The 24,700-nt window shown below is 36.0% G+C and overlaps 1 pseudogene; it reads left to right on the top strand.

The window, feature by feature from the left end:
- Positions 1-2,663: 2,663 nt before the first annotated feature.
- On the top strand, positions 2,664-3,977 carry LOC122747343 (annotated as a pseudogene).
- The last annotated feature ends 20,723 nt before the right edge of the window (positions 3,978-24,700 follow it).

Here is a 24,700-nt window from a genome sequence, read left to right as displayed (position 1 = left end):
ATCTACTAAATGAGATGAGTCACACCTGGATTTCACCTGCCTTGCCTTTCAGAGATGGTCTTTTTGCATACTTCTCCATTAGGTCATAGGTAAAACTTGTTTTAGTATGGACCACCTTCAAGTCATGTCAATCAATGGAATTGAATGACGCTGACCAATTAAGCTTTGATCAGTGTGTAGGGACACACCTCTATCAAAAGAAGATAAAAGTCAAGGTGCAGAGGAGGGTCCTGGCTAGCACCATCTTGGAACTCACTTTTGGTCTGGACCTATGGTTGGTTGGTGTGTGGTCTCCTGATTAGGTAATGTAGGGCTTGAGGCCCTGTGCTCTCTCTCTTAGAAATATGGCACTGGGGGGTGGGGAGCAGTTTGAGTTAACTGTCTGTGATCAATGCTCTTCTAGTATTTAATATATTTTAATGAATGTTTACTACCTAAATAGGTGCAATAGCCATTAATTTATAAGTGGCAATATTTTAGAAACTCCAGCATAGTTCCTCAATAATTTAGACAGAAACATGGAATCCCACAATACTTTAAATAACACAAAAGGAAGCAGATAGCAGAGTGGATTAAAAAACAGAAAACTACAATATGTTGGTTACAAGAAACATTTGAAGCAGAGAGACAAATACAGAGTAAAGGTAAGAGGCTGGAGCAAAATATATTATGTTTCAGCTGAAGCAGAAAAAAAGGCAGGGCTAGCAATCCAAATCTCAGATACAGCATAAGCAAAAAGTATATCTAATTTAAAAAGACAAGGAAGGAAACTACATCTTGCTAAAAGCTACCACAGACAATGAAGTAATATCAGTACTAAACATATATGTACCAAAAATGATACTGCATACAAATTTCTAAAGGAGAACATAAAAGAGAGAATAGTAAAACTAGTGAGGGACCTCAACTTTCCCTTCTCAGAAATATGTACACATATATATACACACATATATGTATATATGTATGAATGTATACATAAATATATAATAAAATAATAATATATAATCACAAAATAAACAAGAAAGAAGTTAAGGAGGAGAATAGAATTTTAGAAAAGTTAGATATGATAGACCTCTGGAGAAAAATGAATGGGGATAAAAAGAAATATGCCTTTTTTTATAATGGTAAATGGTACCTACACAAAAATTTACAAAATATCAGGGCATAAAAACCCCACAATCAAGTACAGAAAGGCAGAAATATTCAACACAGCCTTTTTCAGATCATGATACTATTAAAATTACTTTTAATAAAGGGCCATGGAAAGATAGTTTAAAATTAATTGGAAATTAAATAATCTATTCCTAAAGAATGAGTGGATCAAAGAACACATCAATAATTTCATCCAAGAGAATGACAACAATGAGAAAAAAAACATATTTATGAGATGCAGCCAAAACAGTACTTAGGGGAAATGTTATAACTCTAAATGCTTAAATTAATAAAATAGAAAAAGAGCAGACCAATGAATTGGGCAAGCTATTTAAAAAACTAAGAAAAGAAGAAATTAAAAATCCCCAATTAAACACCAAATTAGAAATCATGAAAATCAAAGGTGAGATTAATAAAATTGAAAGTAAGAAAACCATTGAATTAATAAAAAAAACCCTAAAAGATGGTACTATAAAAATAATAAAATAGACAAAGCATTTGTTAATTTAGTTAAAAAAGAAAGAAGAAAATCAGTATTAAAAATAAAAAAGGTAAATTCACTACCCCTGAAAAGTAAATGCAATAATTAGGAGTTATTTTGTCCAATTGTATGTCAATAAATCTGACAATCTAAGTGAAATGTATGAAAATGGATGAAAAATATAAATTGCCCATATTAACATAAAAGGAAATAGAATGCCCATATATAACCCCATTTTGGAAAAAGAAATTGAACAAGCTACAAATGAACTCCCTAATTAAAAAAAAATCCCCAGATCCAAATGGATTCATAAGTGAATTTGACCAAACATTTAAAGAGCATTTAATTTCAATAATTTATAAACTTTGGGAAAACAGGTTAAGAAAGAGTCCTACCAAATTCTTTTTATGACACAAAGATGATGTATATACTTAAGTCAAGAAGAATCAAAACAGATAAGACTATAGACCAATTTTCCTAATGAATATTGATGAACAAATTTTAAATAAATCATTAGCAAGAAGATTATAGTAATATATAACCAGAATCCTATACTATGACCAAATGGGATTTATAATGAGAATGAAAGGCTGGTCCAATATTAATAAAAACTATCAGCATCATCAACCATATCAATAATAAAATGAACAGAAATAATATGATTATCTTAATAAATGCAAAAAACCTTTGGACACAATACATCACCTGTTCCTATTAAAACACCACAGAGGGGGCAATGGCAGCATAGAAGAGAAGGCAGCCTCATGTGGCTATTAAAGCCCCAGCTGTTAGGGGGCGGCTAGGTGGTGCAGTGGATAAAGCACCGGCCCTGGATTCAGGAGTACCTGAGTTCAAATCCGGCCTCAGACACTTGACACTTACTAGCTGTGTGACCCTGGGCAAGTCACTTAACCCCCATTGCCCCGCAAAAAAAAAAAAAAAGCCCCAGCTGTTGATTCTGCCCAGAACACTTCAGCTGTGCCCTGTAAGGATATATGATACTGATTGTCTCCCCACGTAATCTGAGAAAATGGAGACTGAGCAGCCAGAAGAAACCTTCCCTGCCACTGAAACCAATAGTGATTTTGGTAAGCACCCTGCTGAAGATGTGGAGGAGGAGTAGGCCTTTAAAAGATCTAGAAACACTGACAAGTGTTGAACTGCACATTTTGCTTCAAAGCAAGAATGCAGGAGCAGTGATTGGGAAAGGAAGCAAAAGATATTAAAGCACTTCCTACAAACGACAATGCCAGTTTTTCAGTCCTAGAAAGCAATGGCCCTGAGAACATATTGAGTATTTGAGCAGGTATTGAGATAACTGGAGAAATTCTGAAGAAAATCATCCCTACCCTGGAAGAGGACCTTGCAGTTGCCATCATCCACTTCTGCCAGCTTCTGTTTGAATCTGATCCTGTGCAATGCTTAAATTGCCAAAACTTTAAAGGAAGCAACTTTGTGAGTTAAAATGGTTGATTGGGTTAAAGAACTTTGAGAGAACACTCAGATAACTATCAAGCTTTTCTAAGAATGCTGTCCTCGTTCCACAGAGTTGCTCTTATTGGTGGAAAGCCTGATAGGGTTGTGGAGTGCATCAAGATCATACTGGATCTGACTCTCCCATCAAAGGACATGCACAATCCTATGATATCAATTTTATGATGAAACCTATGACAATGGTGGTTTCACAATAATGTTTGATGGTCAACGTTGATGTCCTGTAAGATTTCCCAGATGAAGAGAAGTCTCTGACAGAATGCCACCAGGTCATTGTGGGTATCCTATGCCCCCAACTAGAAGAGATTATTATGATATAAGCCTCCACAGAAGACCACCCCCCCCATACACACACACACACCTCCTCCTGGACTTGGTAGCCAGGGTGGTAGTGGAGCTTGAAATCTTCTTCCTCCACCACTGGTACCTAGAGGAGGAGATCTTATAGCTTATGACAGAAGAGGAAGACCTGGTGACTGTTATGATGGTATGGTTGCTTTTAGTGCTGATGAGACTTAGGACTCTACAACAGATATATGGAGTCTGTCCAAATGGCAGATGGTTTATGAACCACAGGGTGGTTCGGGATATGATTATTCCTATGCAGGGGACCATGGCTCACACAGCGATCTTGGTGGACCCCATTATCACAACACAAGTAACTATTCCCAAACATTTGGCTGGATCTATTATTGGCAAAGGTGGTCAGCAAATCAAACAAATATGTTTTGAATGTGGAGCATCAATCAAAATTGATAAGCCTTTGGAAGGATCTGAGTATGGAATTATTACCATTACAGGAACACAGGACAGTATCTGGTATCAAAGTATTTACTGTGATACAGTATGAAGCAGTATATAGTTGCTGAAGGACTCTAATGCAATTTTTTTTTATTTTTTGTACCATGAAGCAGTATTCTGGAAAGTTTTTCTAAGACTAGTAAGGATTTAATGAGTCCTGCGTATATATTTTTTTATCTACTTCTGTTTAAAAAGCTAATTTTTTCTCTGCTTCATAGAGGTTCTACATTTGATGTGTAGTGAAATCTTTGCTGTTCACCAGATGTAATGTTTTAGTTTCTTACAAATGGGGTAGAAGAGTAGGGTGTGCAAAACTAACATTGCAATTTTGAAACATCAGCAGAATGAATTCTCTTTTTGTTCAATGCTGATATTAAAAAATGACATTTTTATCCTCCTCTAACTATTGTGAACACCTTGCTTCTGTGTGGTCACTATAATTTTTGGGAGGATGTGTGAAAGGGAAGAAAGAGTATCAATAGTCCATGTGTCCCTGGCATCCATTCAAAGCTGCGTGCAGAATGCGATACTCCTTTGTAATAAATGTTTTAGGATTTTAAAAATAAATTTAGTGAACCTAAAAAAACCCCTCACATATATAGAGAACTGAGTCAAATTTATAAAAAAATTGTTAGGATTTACAAGGATTCAACTTTGTGAGCATTTTCATTTAATATTTAATATCTTTAATTTGCCTTCAGAGGTATGTGGCATAAAAAAGCAATATCATTATTGTCCTACCATGCGTACTCCCAACCAGACTTCCCTCCTGGATTCCTGTATTCAATAATTCTTAAATTCTTATAGCTCATCAATAACATTCTGTTATTCAATCTTTCCTTATGCCTTATCAACTCTCACTATATTTTTCTTTTTTTTTTTCTTGTGGGGCAATGAGGGTTAAGTGACGTGCCCAAGAGTCACACAGCTAGTAAGTGTCAAGTGTCTGAGGCTGGACTTGAACTCAGGTCCTCCTAAATCCAGGGCCGGTGCTTTATCCATGGCACCACCTAGCTGCCCCACCCCCACCATATTTTTAAACCTCATCATGACTCCCAATGTCTTTATCCCTCTGTTCTTTCCCTGGCCATCATCTCTGCACAGGTTATACTGTCCTCCCTTCTCTATATAGATGTCTTGGTAATTCAATTCAACATTATCCTCTACCTTCATCTTATCACTGATCCTTATATTACTCCCACTATCTGATGATTTCATTCCTTTTCATTTGCTGGTGAATGGAGCTGGAGAAAAATTTAAAAATAATAATGTGATAACTGGATACACCACAAATTTGTAATTCAAATCTTAACTGAACCTTCACTACAGAAAGTCAATCCTTTTACGACTCCCTAATTGACTTTCTGATTTACCACAATACTCATTCAAACATTACTTGTTCTCAAGCCTTCCATAGAAACTCTTTCCCCCACCCTCTAGGCTGAGAACCTATACTTATGCTTCATTGAAGACAATGGAAAAACCATAAGACTTTTACAAGATCACCCTCTTCTTCCTTCCTCTCTTTTCTCACATTACTCAGATATCTTCCCCAATGCTATCTCTTAAGACGCGTCACTTTTACTTGACAAGACAAATACATCAGGCATTCCTGATCACTTCCTTTTCTGTCTTCGCAGATTTCACCTCTATCATTCATACTCTTTCTTTAATCTGCCATGTTTCTGTATCTCCTAGCTCTTTCTCTCCTACTAATATACCCAAGTCTCCCTCACCTTAATTTTTTTTTTTAAATCCTCACTTCTTCTTGGCTAAACTCCTTGAGAAAACTATCTACATTCATTATTTTCACTTCTCTAATTTGTTTCCAAACCCTCTTCCATTTGGTTTTCAATCTAGTTCTTCAACTGAACCTGTTTTCTTAACAGTCACCAATAATATTTTAATATTTCAATCTAATGACCTTTTCTTTTTTTTTTTTTTAAGTGAGGCAATTGGGGTTAAGTGACTTGCCCAGGGTCACACAGCTAGTAAATGTTAAGTGTCTATATGAATAGCACTGAGGTACTCCTGACTCCAGGGCTGGTGCTCTATCCACTGCGCCACCTAGCTGCCCCTCTAATGACCTTTTCTTAATGCTCATCTTCTTGATCTCTTTTTAGCCTTTGACACAATCATCTTCTCCTCAGTACTGTGGTAAGATGATTATTGGAATTTGGCTGACTCATTGGGAGGGGCCATACCTGGCCTGCCCTGAAGTAAGGAATGCTGCTGAGGTCAGAAGGAGAAACCACTCTCCATAGACAGTTTTTGAAGGACCTCCCCTTTTAGGGGAGGAAAATTAAACGCTCCATGAGGGGAGCTCACTGCTCTTTCTGAGTTCTCTCTCCTCTTGGTGGTATGATTTCCATTGAAGCTACAAGTCCCAGCTGGTGAGTTAAAATATGAACTCTGCTCTTTTGAATAGACTTAGGTTAGAGCTAGGAGGATTATCTGTATTTCTTTTCCACTATTCCCTTATCTTTGATTTTATTAATTTCACCTTTCCTGTTCACTTTATTCCCATTAATAAAAAAATCTGATTCATTTGTGGAACAGAAGCTGTTAGATTCTGTTCTCATTGGTCTGGGAGAAATATCTAAAAAGGCAGTTCAGAGGGAAAGGAGCTTTAAACCTAGATGTTCCTCATTAATTCTGGGACCCCAATATTTCGGCAAGTCACCCAATTAACTCTCCATATATTAAATTTGGCCCCCACAGTACTCTCTTTAGTTTTTTGAGATACCTCTTTTCAGCTTCTCCTCATATCTGCATGACTTCTTCTTGGTCTCCTTTGCTTGTTCTTCATCTAGGTTATATCCCCTAAATATAAATTTCTTCCAAAGTACTATCCTGGATCTTCTTCTCTTGTTCCTCTATAATATTCCTCTTGATGATCTCATTAGATCCCATGGGTTCTATTATTATCTCTATGTAGAAAAGTTATAGATAGCACTAGCCTCTTTCTTAACACCAGTCTCACATCACCAACTCCTTCTTGAGCACATTGAACTTGATGCCCCATAATCTCTGAGCAGCTGCTCATTCATGCCTGAATTATTGCAAGAATTTTCTATTTGGCTTCTTCATGTTTTTACTCTAGCCCATACAACTCAGTTACCAAAATCATGTTCCTAAAATATTGGTCTGACCATGCTATGTTCCTCCCTCTCCCCCACCCAATAAATTTCAATGGCTCTTGAAGTGGTTCTGGAACCAAATATAAAATCCTCTACTTGGATTTTAGGACTTATCACAACTTGATTCGTTTCTAACTTTCCAGTCTTCTAACATTTCATTACCTTCACATGTTCTGTGGTGGAGGGCATGCCATTGCCCTACTTTTTGCCTATTAATTGCTTGTCTTCCATATCTGATATGATCACCTTTCTCACGCACAGCTCCCCTGACTTCCTTCTACACTCGGCTCAAATCTCACTTTCTGCAAGAGGTCGTTGCTAGTGCTCTCTCCACTGCCGAAACACACACACACACACACACACACACACACACACAGTTAGTAACTTCCCTCTGGGATAGCCTATCGTTTATACCATGTGTACATACTTGTTTGCACATTGTTTCCTCCATTAGAATGTGAGTTCTTTGAGGGACTGTGTTTGTCTTCCTTATATTTCCAGCCTTTAGCATAGTACCTGGGACACATTGTAAATACTTAATAAATGATTGTTGAGTGATTATACCAATCTTGGCAGTGGAGGGCATTGTGTGGGTTCAAGATGAGCCCTTTGTAGGTCCAACTTGCCTGGAGGTTGACTTAAGATCTCTTGTGGTTGGTTCACAAGGGAAGGAAGGAAGGAAGGAAGGGAGAGAGGGAGGGAGGGAGGGAAGGAAACAAGTATTTATTAAGTGTTTACCACTCTGTTTACCACCACTTAGCATTGTGCTAATTTAATCCTTACAACTCTGGTAGGTAGGTGCTATTATTAAATCCATTTTGCAGTTCAGGAAACTGAAGTGTACAGAGGTTAAATGATTTACTTAAGGTCATACGACTAGTAAATGTCTATGGCTGGATTTTTACTCAACTCTCCCTTACTTCAGGCCTTAGTGCTTTAGCATAGTGACAACTAGCTTCTTCTGGGCAGGGATCAAGACAGAGCTTAAAAAGGCAGGCTACAAGAATTAGGAGTGGCTTGTTCCAGCACCCTAAGGACACCTCACATACAAAGCAAAGAACATCTTGAGTTGATTGATCCTACTGGTGGAAATGCCTCAGGATCTCTCAGCTTTTCATATCTCATAGGGCTTCCAGAAAAACAAACAAAATAAAATAAAAGCAAAGCACCAATGGATGGAGACAGAAATAAACTAACTCCTGAGTTCTCTGGAAGAGTGACTCCTCAGGCCTGAGTCAAGAAGATCCCCTATTACCTTTGAAATAATTATGCCAAGAGAGAAAGAAAGAGAGAAAGAAAGAAAGAAAGAAATAATTATGTCCATATTAATGAAATTTGATGTTGTAAATAGGTGTTAAATTTAAAGTCAAGGAATTATAAAATAGTTTTCCCATTGAAATTAATAGTCATTACAGTTTTGACTTCCAAAAATTCATCTTTTATTGGGTTTTTCCTTTATAAGATGGCACAAGTCTATATTTTCCTGACACATTCAAGTTAATTATATTACACACTGTTAATTGTATAAATTGTATAAATTGAGTATGAATTGTTCAATCTTGACTCAAATGAAATTTTCTGCAAGCTTTTTCCAAAATTTATAGTCAGTAAAGATCTTTTCCCTTTGGAACTCACAGAAGATTTCATATTTCACATGTCCTTATATATTATTGTATATTATAATTATTTATATGTGTCATATTCATTTTTTGGAGTGTGCATTTCATGAAGTCTGGACCCATGTTTTATCCACATCTTTTATCTCCTCCAGGACCAAATATAGCTTTCTGAACACAACTGAATTACTAAATTGTTTAATTGTTGTTTACTAGATTGCCCTGAATGAAAGATATTTCCCAATTCTTTCTAAGTACTTCACCTTCTTTTAGAGAAGAATTTTTAAAAGTCTCTAAAGTAATAAAATTCCTCTTTCTAATAACCCCTTCCCCTGTACTAAATAGAATAAAAAACCTCACAACTCAGAGACTTTCAGATATGCTTAATATTTTGTATGTAAGGGTAGGAATTCAAAGTGTCATTCTTGCTCCCATGGATATAGAGTTAATTCCTTATCTTTCCCCTCCCCCTATTATAATAAGGCATCTGAATCATGAAATGGAAAATTGGGCTCTTTGTTCCTAAAACAAAAATGAGAAAATTAATCATAGCTTTTATTAGGAAGAAAAAAAACCCTATCAGCTCATTAGAGGTTTTTTTTTTTTTTTCCTTTTGGAAATAAGGGGGAATTTTCAACTCATGCAAGTGGATATGTGTACTTATCAAAGACTGATAATTGGTTTATAAAAAGAGTAGTTATATTTCATTGTTGGTGATATGGAAATTATTTGTGAGAGATTAGTGAAATACTGCTCATCATTACTGATAATGTGCCACATCACATGCTAAGAAGAACTGTGGATTTTTTTTTAAATAGGGATGCAATCTGCTAAATGAAAATCATATTTCTGTACCAAAGTACTTACAGGGATTTAATTAGTGTTAAGTCTTTGGTTCAAACTCCCAATGCAGATTTCTAAAATATCTTGATAAAATAGAATTTTAACCAAATACACTTATAGTTCTATTGCCTACCCAACTTTCTTTGATATTTAAATGAAATTGCTTTATCTGAAAGGGCTTCATGATTTTTTTTTCCTTACTGAAAAGAAGCATTAAGAGACTACATGTAAAGTGTGTGAAACTTGAAGGTTGCTTAGTGTAACACTGGGCCTAAAATCTGTTTACCTAGCATGAGATGCTGTCTCTACCACTTACAATAAGATTTTAAGCAAGTTATTTAACTTTTCTCATCCTCTAAGCCTTCTGTGTTATGGAGATAGATTTTTCTGCCTTGCTTTACTCATGTGTTTGTGAAGATTAAATGAAATAATGTGCATGAAAAATGTGGATTTGTAAAATGCTACTCAAATTTAAGGCCTTATTTTTATTGCATTATTTTTCCCTTTTAGACATCATTAAATTCTTGTCAGTCTAAATCTATAGTGGAGTGCCAGATTCCTTTGTTTTTTAAGTTGTTTCACATCAGCTTTTAGGCATAATGCTGTAAAGTCAAACATTGGCAAGAGAATGTAACATCTCTCTCCGAAAGTCTATCTTGCTTTATCTTTATTGTGGAGATTCACAAAGCATTAGCTGTAGTATCTTTTGGGGACTTGACTCAAATACAGTTGGCTAGGAATTTGCTGTTGCCTGCTCTTCTCTTCTGCCCACCTTGCTCCCTTCCCCAATTTCTCTTCCTGTCTTTTTGCTTTTATTTTGTTAAATGTGCATTTCAAGGTCTTTGTTTCAAGCTTTGACTTCTTAGGAGGAAAAAGCACTATATAAACTTAGAAGTAAAACCAAGATTAAAATCCAATAAGGAACAACATCTGAAAGGGATTAAAGACTTCACTGCTAGGGAAATGAAATTTTGGGTATCTTATTTCCTTGGCTTTTCACTGTAGTAGAATCTCTGAAGTCTGTGTTTGAAAGGGCCTGTATCCAACCCTCCCTGTAGCGGTGGCATAATAGTTCACAGCTTTCTCAATTGGCCGCCAGGGATCTTTCCTTGGAATATGGCCAAGACTTTAGCAAGTTTTTTGTTTTGTTTTGTTTTTTTTCCTTTTTTTCTTTAATTATAAATATTGAAAAAAACTCCTATTTTGGTGACTCAATATGAGGCCATTTTGCACCAGTAATTCTGGAAAACTTACTAATGAGACATGACTTGACAATCCAAAATAAGAATCATGCATAGCAAACCAATGGATTTTTAAGTTACCTTGGTATTGATTTTGCAAAGCTTAGTCAATAATTCATACTCAACTGAGACATGGGCCTCTAGTAATGATGAGGAGAAACAAAGCATCAAGAGATAAGATTATAACTGTTTCCAGAAAATCCTCAGAAGATTCTATACCATATGGTTATAGCTTAACATTTATTACTATCAATGAACAAAGTCCTAATGCTTCATTATGGTGTAGAGGTGATATGGCTGTCTGAAGCCTTTTGCAGGGTACTGTAAACTCAGGCAGGACTCATCAACCTTTAAAAAAGTTTATCATGTGGGCCCAGTGACAGGCTTTAGGCCTTTCACTTCTGTTTAGGGCAAACCTTGTTTTAGTCATTTTTTCAATCATTTCTGATACTTCATGACCCCTTTTAGGGTTTTCTTGGCAAAGACAGTGGATTAGTTTGCCATTTCCTCTTCTATTTCACTTTACAGATGAGGAAACTGAGGCAAATAGGGTTCAGTGACTTTCCCAAGGTCACACAGCTAGTAAATGTTTGAGGTCATATTTGAACTCAGGTATTACAGGCTGGGCACTCTATCCAGTTGACCACCTAGCTGACCCAACTTAGTCTGGAGGAGGTTATCACTAGGAGAACTGCAGGGTGATAGTTTTCCAGACCACAAAAGTTATTTTAAAATATTTATTATTACTATTAAAAGTTATTTAAGATCTTTTTCCTAAGTTATAGAAGATTTATAATTTGCATTATTGGAGACAGTAATCACAAAGTCTTAGAGCTTTATCATATTTTGCTTTATCTTTATCAAGATATTTTGTTTTATTTATTTGCTTACTTATTTAATTAATTTAATTCTTATATCACCTTCATTTCCAAACATTATATATATACATACATATATGTGTATGTATATATACACATAAATATACATGTATGTGTGTGTGTGTATATATATGTGAAACATGTAATAGCATCAACAAGTTATAGAATAGCTAGAGTATATGAGGAGGGTCCCTGTGAAGCATGATGTGTTGATGAAAATATGTCTTCCAGATTAATAAGAAAGGAGATTAACAGCCTCCTTTTCACAAACAGATCAGGTTTTATTAATGAGAACAAATTTACAACACAAGTGGAGTTAATAAAGCCACTACAATGAGAAAGGGGATAGAGATAGTTAGAATCGAAATGTCTAAGGGTAAAAAGGCCCCCAGGTACCTTGAATAAGGTTCTTTGCCTCCTGAGCTACTCAGAACAGCTTATATCTGGCAAAAACCAACTCAAACACTGAACTTGTTTCCAGCTCAGCTGGCTTAACGAGCCAGCCTCTCTGGGAGGAACACAAACTCACCACCCCCTGGGATCTGTAGTTCCAAGGAGAATCATCTTTGCAGTGTCTCCTGGTTAGGTCTGAAGATCAAAAACACATCAGCTCCTCTTTCTCTCTCTCTACACCTTCCTTCCTTCTCTTTCTCTCTCTGAAAGTACTCCCCACCCCACTTCCTGCCTCTTTCATAGGAAGGGTGGTTCTGTAGCCAGGCTGAGTCTCCAATTGGTTTAACATACCCCCTGGGCTGACCCATTACAATTTGGCCAGGCCCATGTGAGCATGGGGGAACACCTAGGTGTGGGTTAGGTACATTAGTTTGATACTTTGACTCAATAAATGTTCTTTGTGTTGTTTACTCTATAATCTCTTCACCCATCTTCTCTTAGGCTTTAAAAGCTTGCATCTTTTCAGTCTGACCATCATGAAGCAAAGATGGAGTTATAAAACTCCAAATCACAATTAATTACTTACAGTGGACTTGCCAGATCAAGATGGAAATCTTTCCACAAAAACAAAAACAAAAACACTGTATGAATAAGCATTATTGTGACCAACTTGCTTTACTAATGCCTATCTAAAAGTTGGCCATAGAATTGAAATTGCTTTTTGGCATAATCTTTTTTTTTTCCTATTGGAAACTATTTACATTAATTGTAATTAGACCTTCTCTTCTTACAAACTTCACTGTCTTTGATACCTTGCTAAAAAAAATTATATTATTTGAGAAAATACTCATCTCTTCCGCTGCCCCACCCCTATATTAATATATAAATAAAGGAAATTTTTAAAATATGTTTTAATATTCCAACTATACTTTAACATAAATTTATTGTCTTTCCCCTTTTCTCCCTAGCTCATTCACTCACTTGATTGCTCCCCATATTCTCCCTCTTCATTTCCTTCCTTCCCACCCTTCCCATCTATCCTTCTCATTCTTTACTTGGTTCTTTAAAAGTAACAAACAGCATTTCTAGTCATTTTTGAGATATTCTTTTACTCAGGATTTTAAGGTCCTTTACTTACAGAGATTTAATTTCTCTACCAACTATTATATTTACATTAATAGTGTTCCTATCCATGAAGCTGCCTTTTTCAAAACAAAAATAATTAATTATTTGATAGATAGATAGATAGATAGATAGATAGATAGATAGATAGATAGATAGATAGATAGATAAAAGCTAGACTTGTTTTGGTTGTTGTGATTGTTTTCTTTTTTCCTATTCCATTCCAAACATTTAGTATTATTTAATTACACCACTGGGCATTTTGTTATCTACATTTACTATATACTTAAAAAAATTCTTACTTTAGGGACAGCTAGGTGGCACAGTGGATAAAGCACCAGGAGTAACTGAGTTCAAATCCAGCCTCAGACACTCAACACACTTACTAGCTGTGTGACCCTGGGCAAGTCACTTAACCCCAATTGCCTCACAAAAAAATGAAAACAAAAAAACTTACTTTACACAATTTGGCAATAGGTTAAAATCTTTTTGAAATGCTCTATTATTTTTCATGAAACTACACTTGGATATTAAGCACATCTTTGTTGCATATTGGCACCTCAATCAGTGATTCACAAATTACAGATGTTGTTTCAAATAAGAAGTGGATGTGACACTGGGAGTTTGGAGCTACTTATATGTTTATAGATATGAGACTTTATTATATTTTTTTGATTGAATGTCCCTAAAAAATAAAGAGGACTCGTTTGTCTCAGAAAATGAAAATTGTTGCAGCCCCAGGAGAAAGTGAATGAGGCAAGTATCCAAGTTTCTCCTTTATCTGAAAAGCACACTGAGAGGTATTTGAAGGTAAAGCCAGGTCACAGAATAAGTCTCCTTCAGACACTGAAATAATTCTGCTCATTTAGAGTGACTAAGATCTCATCCTTCATTGCTAACCACCTCTACCTGGTAGTTATAGCTGAGAACTTGAAGGCATTATCCACTTTTCATTTTTAAAGTATATAGTTTGTCAGTATAATGGTCAGGGATGCTATCCATTTTATTGAATTTGAGTTTTGCAATTTAATGTTGTCCTGATTTGCCTTATTGCATATATTGTATCTATTCTTTGAAATCTATTTTTTTTTTTGGCAAGGCAATGAGGGTTAAGTGACTTGTCCAGGGTCACACAGCTAGTAAGTGTCAAGTGCCTGAGGTCAGATTTGAACTCAGGTCCTTCTGAATCCAGGGCTGGTGCTTGATCCACTGTGCCACCTAGCTGCCCCCTGAAATCTACTTTCTTAATCCTGAATCACTTCATAAAAATCTTCTCAAGTTTCTCTATTTTCACATTATTATTTATAGCACAATCATATTCATAAATCAATTTTATTAAGAGACTCACTGATTGTTAGGTAAAAGGTTTTTTCCCTACTTTTTGTTTTTACAAAGAGTTCCATTATAAATATTTTTGTACATATATTGGTTTTTTTGTTCGTTTCTGTCAATAACTTCTTTGTCACATAAACTCAAAAGTGGGCCCACTGGGCCGAAGAAATGTGAAGCATTTAATTAATTTTCTTCCATGGTTCTAAGTTGCTTTTTAAAATAGGAGGATTAATCAACACCTCCACAGCAATTAATTAACATAACTGTTTTCCCACAACCCCTCCCCCATCATTGATTTTGTTTAATCTTCTGTCATCTTTGCAAAATTGATGGGTATATGTTGATAACTCAAAATGTTTTAATTTACATTTATGACCACCAGCCATTTTGAAAACTTTTTTCGGGTGACTTGATCAGTTACATTTTTTCTCTTGAAAATTGATCATAACTTTTGATAAATAATCCTTTAGGTATAATAGTTCTATATTTTGTAAGTTTGATTGGTTCCTTTCATATTTGGATAACAGTCTCATTGGAGTTATTTAATGCGAAATATTTTTTCAGTCTAAGTAGTTTCTTCTTATTCTAGCTGCATAGGTTTTGTTTATATAAAACATTTTAATGATATATGATTGGCATTTAAAATTTTTTATTATCATTTATCCCCATTCCTCATTAATGAGTTTTTCATCCATCCATAATTGTCACAAATATTAACTTCTCTTCTCTGACTATTTCATAGTAAGATTTTTTAAAACAATGAGGGTTTTTAGCCAGCTATACTTTATTATGATATAGATGTATTTTATAGAAAAGGTTAGAAATTCAACTTCATCTAAAGTGTTATTCAGATTTCTCCATTAAATGTTAACTCCTCAAAGGTAGGAATGATTTCATTTTTGTTTTTATATTTCTAGCACTTATCACAGTGCCTTTCATATACTACATATTTTAAAATACATTATATTAACAAATTAATGAATAAAGGCTACTGTCTACAGTAGTTTGTGTTACTGAATATACGGAACACTAGACTGCTATATGCATTTGTTTTTAGGTCATATAAACTTAACTCATTCCATTCATCTGCCCATAAAAATTAGTCTTTTTTTTAAATCAAATACTAGGTAAATTTGATCGTTATTGTTTTGTAAAAGAATCTGTGATTTTTATAATGTACCATTCCCTCTTTTGTAATTTTTGGGTTGTTTTCCTTGATATATTTTTTTCTCTAAGTATTTTTAAAAATTATTTTGTTTACATGTATAAAATATTGATTTCTCCTTATTTTTTGTTGTCCTATTACCCACCAAATGTTTTCTTGGCCTGGGGCTTGTTTATTTCAGTGTAGAAGGTTATTAAATAATGACCTGGATAAATATATATAATTCTAGCTTTGGAGAAATATTAGTGGCAGGTGGAGCAGCTGTAGCATTGGGTGTCTTACTTATTGAGACCAATTATGGAGGAGCATTTTAAAATTATATTAAGGATTCACCTTTATTCATATTATGATAGGAAAGAAAGTGCATTCCTACCTTTAAGGAATTTATATATTTTGAAAATACCTACTGATCCCATCAAAACACAGCAGACTAAAAGAGAAAATATTTGTCACATAGCTTAATTATAGGAATGTATATGCACACAAACATCAGCCTCTTAATGATGACTTAATTAACCACAAGTACAGTAGAGTTGTAGCTCACTTCAACTGACAAATGTTACTGAAAGTTGTATGTAAATCAATTTTAGGAGAAAAATGAATAACATTTAAAATTTATAACAGAAACCTTGCTCATAAAATGAAGACTCTCTTAGCAATGCAAATGTACCCTATTAAACTATTTTTATAAGTCCTGATTTCCATATATTGAGTTTTATTTAAGGGAGACATAACCACAATCTGTAATAATAACAGAAATTTGAATAGAACTTTGTTTGGAACATGCTTTACAGACCTTATAGACCCTTTATCTATACCAAAATTCTGTGAAGTAGGTATACAGGTCTTTTTAACCTTAATTTTTCAGATGAGGCTCAGATTAACTTGCCTAGTGTCTCACAGTTAGTGTCAGAGACAGGATTTAAGCCCATGTCTTTCTGACTCCTGGACCAGCCATCTGTCTAAGGTGCCACACACTGACTCCCATGTGTCTTCTTGTACATAGAAGAGGTTTTGATTTAATGTATTCTCTTTCTTGAAAGCAAAATTAATTTCCATAATTATTACATGGAAGTTTAGAAACTGTTGACATAAAGAAATTTGTTTTGGCAAAAGGAAAAAAAATACTTCTAACTCCTTAATGCTTAGAAGATCAAATTCAGAGCTCTTTAACAAACAATTAAAATGACTCATGGGGAAAAGGGTAGACGATGGCTTTAAAGTATCATTACTTACAGCTTTTATGTCTAAATAATATTTTTTAAAAGAAAATGAGTTAATATAAGTAATAATGAAAGGTCAAATGAAGTGACTATTTTCTTCATTTAAACATTGTCTACTACAAATATCTTTTATAATTTGAAATAATCCTATGTAATATCTAGTAGAAATCATTTTATCAATTGTAAGAATCCCTGTCACTACCATAGTGACTTAAAGAGACAAACATAATTCTGACTTAACAAAGACCTCATGACCTTTTTTTTTTTTTTTTTTTTTTTTTTTTGCGGGGCAATGGGGATTGTGACTTGCCCAGGGTCACACAGCTAGTAAGTATCAAGTGTCTGAGGCCGGATTTGAACTCAGGAACTCCTGAATCCAGGGCCAGTGCTTTCTCCACTGCGCCACCTAGCTGCCCCTGACCTCATGACTTTTAAAGGAACTTCCTTTCATAGGATGTTTTAAAAAAGCCATGAGGAGATGGCACATAGAATGGTGACCAAGATGAAGAAACAATCAAAGTACCCCTTATCCTATTTCCAATATCAGTTGAGAAAGCTAACAAGGTTTTTAGGAAGAATTTTATTTCATCATTTTGCAAAGGAGAAAGCCAGAAAAAGGTGTGAGGTTCTCATTCTATAGAGTTCAAACAAGGGCATGAAGACAAGCAGCTGGGAGACCAGCATGTAGGAAAAGTTGTTTGAGATGCATATCATCAGGTAAACAAACATTCAATAACATTTGCACAAAGAGAAAAGCTGAGTGGACACAAAGCAAAAGCTTTTTAGGTAGACCCAAGACCTGGATGGACCCAAAGCAAGCACTCTGGCTTCCCTGGTGGTTCTCTGATGTCTTTCTGGGTAGATAATTTTAACCACATAAAGCTAGGTTCATATTAATAAATAATATTTTCCCCACACAAACAACCTGGTAGGGAACATCTTTCAATAGATAGGAGATGGCAAGAAAGACAACCAAAACAAAGCAAAGAGATAGAGACAAGCCTTGATTAAGCCAATAGTATTGAGAAGTAGACTTAGCTTTGTGTAATTTAAGATTCTAAATGTGGATTCTAATCTGTTCCCCCAGTTTTGGGGGAAACTGACTAAAATCACTGATAAAACGAGTTTAGGTTTTTAAGGGTTTATTGAAAAATAGAAAGAAAAAGATTGAGAACAGAATTCCAACAGACTGGCATTCCTATCTTTCCTCAAATTTCCTGTGAAGTCCTCTGCCGCCGCCACCACCACCATCAAGTCAGGAACCCAAAAAGAAAGAGAGTTCTCCGTGCAGGCTCTCTTTCCTCCTTCCTGTCTCCTTCCAGAAAATAGGGGGCTCCTCAAGTTGATTGGCTGGTGGCCTTGATAGACAGCATCCATGAGCAAACCTCATTTCCTGACGCCAAGGAAAAGCCACATGGCCCTGCCCTCTGAGGCATTTTCCTCATGGCGGAGCTTTCCCACAGCAAGTCTCCAGTAGGTGGCATCATTCCAATCATTACAGTTTGTATATATGAATTTAGATCTATGCTCAAAATTTACAGAACAGTGTATTCCTATTAACCTAGAAATGCTATTATTAGTACTACACACCAAAGAAACTAAAGAATGATGGTATGTGTTTGTGCATGTGTGTGTGTGTGTGTGTGTGTGTGTGTGTGTGTGTGTGTGTGTGCGCGCACATGTGTGTTCTGGAAATCCAAAACCCTATACACAGCATACTGCCATGGGGCTATATATGAATGTTTCATGCAGGTGTACCTCAGTTCAAATGTACACTGCTCTTGCTACATATGAGAGTTTTGCACTTGAATTTTTTTTTCTTGGATTGGGGACAAAAATACTTTCCCCACCTTTTTTCCAATCTATTCATTCATTCATCCATCCATAAATTTATTTATTTATTTTAGCACATCAGCCTTGTTGACACAGGGGTCACTCTTGAAGAAATTCACCAAAGAAAATATATCCTTCCATTTTATATTTTTATGTTTTGAGTTACATTTTAGTTCAGTTTTCCTGATATTTAGCATATGATATATATATATATGTCTTTTTTTCTTGAACATATTCAGATTTAAATTTTTTTGCTTTATATCTGAATTTTTTCCAGGCAAGAGTTTATGAAATAATGCAATTTCATTTTTAGTTTATTTTGTGCTTATCTAACAATCAGAACTGCTGCTGGACCCAAGGGAGCTAAGAGTATTCTTCCTCTATATATCCATGCATGGGGAGAAAGTTTAGTTTTGTAGGAACCTAACAATCTAAATGAAAGGCTAGACTCTTTCTACCTTGTATTCTTACATTTTTTGGTTCTTTATACCCTCTCCATTGACCTAGTGAAAATTATTTAAAACTTAGTTTGGGTTCATGTTGATGGACTGCCTAAATAGTGGAACAAAACGTTATACATACGACATAAATCAGATATGGGGCAGCTATTCATTTCTATACACATACACAGAAAAAACAAATGCTTAGCAAAAAAGCTTACAAACATACCTTGACAAAATTCTTAAAACATGATAGTAGTGACATATCAACTGTTATATTCTCCCAGGAAATTGAGTCTTAAGCTTCAGAACATAAAGCAGCTTTTGTCTGCCGAATTGACATTTTCCATTTCCCCTTGGTTCTGCATTATTAAACAATTCCTCCCAGCTTTGTGTAATTCTGGCCCTGGGTTGAGCTCTTCCACATATCAGTAGTTATCAGGTTCAATGTGTAAATTCCTCCTGATGCCAATCAACTCTGATCAAGGGACTCAAGATTTCTAGAATCTAGATGTAACAAGATTGTCACCAAGTCTGGGCAGCTTTATTTTACAATCACTGCTTGGACATCCATAGTCAGGAAAGAAATGAAACAGAAACAGCAGCCAGGGGACAAAAGCCCAGTCTCAGTCTCACCTGAGTTCATATGTGGGCTTTAGCTGTGATGTTCTGACATTTTTTTTTTTAAGTTTCCTCCGGAGAATGGGAAAGGCACCCCATTCCCACTACATTCCCTACTACACCCCATTCCCTACTACAAAAGAGGTTGGAAGAGTCCTGCAATTCTTGACAGACATTAAGAAAAGGACAGAGGATGGAATCATTCTTGTTTGAAGGTCCAATGAGTCTATAGCTCTTCTATCTCAGGTCCCATTATTATATGATATAGATTTAATTTTGCCTCTCCTTTTCACATCAGCTGTCATGGGGAAGAAGATGAAGAGAGGTTGCATAATTACAATGCAAAAAGTCCTTCAAAGGTGAGCACATGTTTCCCATAATGTGGCCAGGCAAACTCAGTGAATGCTAGAAGGGATACAATACTTATTACCCTAGTTTGTTTGTTTTTGTTTTATTTTGTTTCCCAGGATAATCCATCTCTCAAAATTAAGCCAAATTGTTGTTAATTTTTTTGTAACTGAAAAATGATTTGTTATTGCTACTGCTGAGGAATGTATTTAGCAATATAGTAAAGCAATGCTCATATTTTTGTTCTACTGACTTAAAGGAAACTTTGCCAAGTCATATACTAATTATTGGTATCTGAGTATAGTTATGAAAAATGTCTTTGTATAAGACTGAGTGCAATTCATAATGCCTCTAAAGGCTACAACTGCTTTAGCTTTGTGTTTGCTATGTGTTAATCTCATGCAACTAATGTCTGTTTAATTTATCTTTATTTGGGTTATGAATATAGCTGTCATTTGTCAAATGGGTTGAAAGACCTTGAAGGAAAAACGTTTTTGCTCTTCTGTTGAAAATGGTGTCATGAATAGTCCTAGAAGAACCCAACTCTCCTGACAAACACTCTGACAAAGATCTAAAAGGGAACCAGATCAAACAATGATAACGAAAACCAAAGAGAAATACCAATAAGTTCCTCTATTCATCCCAAGCCTACATAAGAAGATAGCCAGAAGACTGCAGGAACTTGAAGCAGGGACATGGAGTGGGGGATGCATATGGGGTCAGAGTGTGGAAGCTGGCATGAGCTTGAATAAACAACTCTGGAAGCCAATGGAATCAACCCTAGCCCATTAGCACTACAGCAGAGACAGGGCCTGCCCCTATGGTCTACAAGGGGATATAACATTAATTTTCTTTCTTCCTTTCTCTCTCCCTCTCCCTCTCCCTCTCTCCCTCTCTCCCTCTCTCCCTATCTGCCTGCCTCCCTCCCTCCCTCCCTTCCTTCCTTCCCAGATTTTTCTGTAAGGCAAAGCTGGATATTGTGCATATGTCTTGGAGTGTTCAAGAGGTCAGAAGTCAGTGTTTTTGTCTCAGCTTTGGCAGGATATAAAACCAACACAACAACTGGGTAGCTTGGGCAACCCAAACACCAATTTGTTTGTGGTTTTGTTTTTTTGTTTGTTTTTTTGTTTTTCGGGGCAATGAGGGTTAAGTGACTTGCCCTGGGTCACATAGCTAGTAAGTGTCAAGTGTCTGAGTCTGGCTTTGAACTCAGGTCCTCCTGAATCCAGGGCCAGTGCTTTATCCACTGCACCACCTAGCTGCCCCCGCCCCACCCCCACCCCCACCCCCAGCCAAATACCAATTTGAATTGGGATTCTGTCAAAGGAGGTCTAAGATGAATAAAATTTTTGCCTGGAGCAAGTCAGGCCTAAAGCAAGGGACAGAACCCAACACTAAGTCAAGGAATGCATGAAGGTTTTCTATTCTGCTAAAGGTCTATTTTGCCCTTATAGGATTTTAATGGGGTGTGTAAGATATGTTCTTCTCAGTCACAAGCCTTTTTATTTTTGGTAACATTGATTCCAAGATTCCTCTACTTTATAATAACTGCAACTTTGACTTTTGAGATTCTGACTTATAAGATTTACAAGCACAAAGAAACTTAAATGTAGTCGAAACAAGTATCCATGTTGAACTACCAAGAGATCTAAGTACAATCCAGGGATTCCAACAGGGTAGGCCTAGTTTCATTTACCATAGCCACAACTGCAGGAGCATTCAGACTGTAGAAGATATAGGACTAAACATGACCTTCACACTCCATCTAAGAATGTGGAAAGAGGCAGAGCCTGGGTATGTCACAAAAATTCAAACCAGGAACTGAGTAAATAGAAGAAAACTCCAAATATTATGAAAAAATAATATGGTTTGGGAAGCAAAAAAGTAAAGCTAAAAGAAGAATGTAATTCCAAAATAATTGTTACTATAGGGGAAAAAAGGACTTGGTCATAAATTTCTAAGAATGACTTGAAGAAATTAAGCGAGAGTTTAAAAAAATGAAAATAGAGGCAGTTGAGGGGGGACAAAAGGGAGTCTAATAAATGACTTAAAACAGAAGTTGGGAAAATGATCTGAGTAAAGCACTCCATGAAATGGAGTTCATACAACACAATGTCTCCACATGAAATATTATAATAAATAATTTTCAGTCTTTTAATACTGAAAAATTAGAAGATCATATAAGGTATTACTATGAAAATAAATGGCCTAGGGGGCAGCTAGGTGGAGCAGTGGATAAAGCACTGGCCCTGGATTCAGGAGGACCTGAGTTCAAATCCAGCCTCAGACACTTGCCAATTACTAGCTGTGTGACCCTGGGCAAGTCACTTAACCCTCATTGCCCTGTCAAAAATTAAAAGAAAGAAAAAAAAATAAATGGCCTAGAAAACATCATGAGGAAAGCTAGTCCTACTTATTATAAGAGCAATTCCAAAACTTTTTATCCTTCCTCAAACCCTTCCAATGGTTTTCTCTTCTCCCCAGTCTCAACTAAGAATGTTGCCTCATGTCTTTAAGAAAATATAGTCTATTTAATAAGAACTTCTTTTCATTTCTTCCTCTTCTCACATAACCCAGATACACTCTGCCACTAATTTCAACTTCATCTCTATCTTACATGAAGAAGTGGCTCGTCTCTTTGCCACAGCAAACTCATCCATGTGCATGTGTTCCCATTACATCCTATCTCTCCTATGGCTGATTATCATCTCCATCATCCCCATTCTCTTATTCATCTTCATTCTCTCTCCATCTACTGACTAATTCCATACAGACTGCAAGCATGTGTATGTCTCTTCCACCCTCAAAAACACTCCCATATCTTTCCTTCCTTTTATAGCCACAAAATGCTTTGAGAATGCTAACTACCAATTGTGGCTTTTCTCAATTCTCCTCTTTCTTGATGTCTCTGTAGGTTTTGACACTTTTGATCATGTTCTTCTTTATAATATCCCCTCTAGTTTTTCATGAAACTACTCTCCTGGTTCTCTTTCTACTTATCTGAAGACTCATTTTAAGACTCATTCACTGCGGGGGGGCAGCAGGGTGGCACAGTGGTTAAAGCACTGGCCCTGAATTCAGGAGGACCTGAGTTCAAATCTGGCCTCAGACACTTGACAATTACTAGCTGTGTGACCCTGGGCAAATCACTTAACCCTCATTGCCCTGAACAAAAAAAGACATTCACTTCATCAAGGTCACATCAGTTAGCTGTAGGGATCCCTCCAAATCTCTATCATCCCCCCTCATTTCTTTTCCTGCTGTACTGTTCATTTATTGATTTTATCAGATTATATGATACAATTATCATGACTTTACTCATGATTCTCAAATCTATTTATCCAGTCCTAACCTTTCCGGAGATAAGTCTCGGATCTACAATTGTGTTAAGTACTTCAAACCAGATGTCTTACATGTATATTAAAGTGAACAAGTACTAAACTGAGTTCATTAACTTTCCCCTAAATTCTACTTCTTCTAATCTCTTTTATTTTTAAGAGAAATATAATTTTTCTCAGGCATGCAGTCTCACAACCTATGTGTCATACTTAAATCCTCACTCTCACACCCTACTCCATATCCAATCTGTTGCCAAGACCTGTTTTTTTGCCATTGCAACATCTCTCATTTATATCCCATTTCTCTCTCCTGACATTAGTACCATCATGATGCATGCTTTCATCACCTTATATGCTGTGTTCTTTCTACCTCAAGTCTCTCTCTACTACAGTCTTTCCTCTACTAAGCTGTCAAAGTGATCTTGCTAAATTAAAAACCTGATCATATCAACCCTACTCATTCATAAATCTCCTGTTGTTCTCTGTCACCTTTAGGATCAAATATAAAATTCTCTGATTTATATTCATAGGTCTTCTTAACCTGCCCCCACCCCATTTCCAGTATTTTTGTAACTTATATCCCTCAACATACTGTGATCAAGTGGCCTCCTTACTGATCTTCACATAAGTCATTCCACCTCCTGACTTCAGGCATTTTCATTGGTGATCCCCCATTCCTGAAATGCTCTCCTTCCTTATCTCCACCTCCTCGTTTCCTATATTTCTTCAAACCCCAGCCAAAGTTTCACCTTCTTTAGAGAGGCTTTCCTAATTTTTATTCCAGTGCCTTCTTTTGGGTAGTTATTTCCTATTTATTCTCTGTGTAACTGGTTTGTTTGCATATTTTCCCCCATGAGATCATGAGCTCCTTGAGAGCAGTGACTGACTTTTACCTTCCATTGTATCCCCAATGCTTAACAAGGAAAGTATCATTTTTAATAAATGCTTATTGATTGATCAGATTCTTTGGAGACCATGACCAAACAGAAAAACAAAAACAACAAAGCCTCAGTACCATATTTCAAGAAATCACAAAAGAGAATTGCTCACATATATTAGAAAGACAAGATGTTATGAAAATAGAAAGACTCTATCAATCATTTTCTGAAAGAAAACCCCACCCAAGAATGTCATAGCCAAAATCCAGAGCTTCTCTGTCAGAGGAAAAAGAATAAGAATACCAGAAGAAACAAAGGAAAGAATCCTTGTATTGTAGAAACACAGTTTGAATCTTGAAAC

The sequence above is a fragment of the Dromiciops gliroides genome, chromosome 3 (genome assembly GCF_019393635.1).
Source record: "Dromiciops gliroides isolate mDroGli1 chromosome 3, mDroGli1.pri, whole genome shotgun sequence".
NCBI classification, from domain to species: domain Eukaryota; kingdom Metazoa; phylum Chordata; class Mammalia; order Microbiotheria; family Microbiotheriidae; genus Dromiciops; species Dromiciops gliroides.
The sequence above is the reverse complement of the archived record's forward strand: the minus strand, read 5'-3'. Positions and strand labels throughout refer to the sequence as shown.